This window comes from Mandrillus leucophaeus, unplaced genomic scaffold (assembly GCF_000951045.1).
Source record: "Mandrillus leucophaeus isolate KB7577 unplaced genomic scaffold, Mleu.le_1.0 Scaffold743, whole genome shotgun sequence".
In the NCBI taxonomy this organism is placed as follows: domain Eukaryota; kingdom Metazoa; phylum Chordata; class Mammalia; order Primates; family Cercopithecidae; genus Mandrillus; species Mandrillus leucophaeus.
This window is the reverse complement of record NW_012108064.1, coordinates 393510-394925: the sequence shown is the minus strand read 5'-3', so window position 1 is coordinate 394925 and position 1416 is coordinate 393510.

Sequence of the window (1416 nt, the reverse complement as noted above, 5' to 3'; positions counted from 1 at the left end):
TGAGGTTTTCATCCCTCACCCTCTCCTTTCTCCCCATATCTGAGTCTCCAAACTTCATTACACCACTCTGTGTCATTGGGTATGCATTGCTTACCTCCCACTTATAAGAGAGAACATAAAGTATTTGGTTTTCCACTCCTGATTACCTCACTAAGGATAATAGCCTTCAGTTCCATCCAAGTTACTGCAAAAGATATTATTTCATTCCTTTTAATGGCTAAATAGTATTCCATGGTGAATGTATGTGTGTGTGTGTGTGTGTGTGTATATATATATATAAAATATTATATTTTCTTTATCTACTCATCAGTCAATGGGAACTTAGGTTGGTTATATGTCTGCAATTGTGAATTTTGCTGCTATAAACATATGCATGCAGGTGTCTTTTTGATGTAATGACTTCTATTCCTTTGGGTAGAGACCCAGTAGTGAGATTGCTGGATTGAATGGTATATCTACTTTTTGTTCTTTAAGAACTCTCCTTATTGTTTTCCATAGAGGTTGTACTAATTTATATTCCCACAAGCAGTTTATAAGCATTCCCTTTTCACCACATCCACTCCAACGTCTATTGTTTTTTGACTTTTTAATAATGGCCATTCTGGCTAGGGTAAGGCAGTATCTCATTGTGGTTTTAATTTGCATTTCCCTGATGATTAGTGATGGTGAGCAATTTTTTTTTCTATATCCATTACCCATTTGTATGTATTTTTTTGAGAAATGTCTATTCATATCATTTGCCCACCTTCTCATGTGATTTTTTTGTCTGAGTCTTTTGTAGATTCTGGATATCAGTCCTTTTTCGGATGCATAGTTTGCAAATAATTTATCCCATTATGTTGGTTGTCTGTTTACTCTGATGATTTTTCTTTTATTATGCAGAAACTTTTTAGTTAAATCAGGAAACGTTTATTCATTTTTGTTTTTGTTGCATTTGCTTTTGGAGTCTTCATCATAAACTCTATGCCTAGGCTGATGTCTAGAAGAATTTTTCCAAAGTTGTCTTCTAGAATTTATATAGTTTCAGGACTTATATTTAAGTATTTAATCAGTCTTGTGGTAATTTTTTATAAAGTGAGAGATAATGATCCATTTTCATTCTTCTACATGTGGTTATCCAGTTTTCCCAGCACCATTTGTATAATAAGGTGTCATTTCCCCACTTTATGTTTTTCTATGCTGTATCTAAGATCAGTTGGTAGTACGCATTTGGGTTTATTTATGGGTTCTCTGTTGTGTGTTATTGGTCTATGCATCTACTTTTATACCAGTAAAATGCTGGCTTGGTAACTCTAGCCTTGTAGTGTAATTTGAAATCAGGTTGTGTGATGCCTCCAAATTTGTTTTTTTGCTTAAGATTCATTTTGTTGGCCGGGCGCGGTGGCTCAAGCCTGTAATCCCAGCACTTTGGGAGGC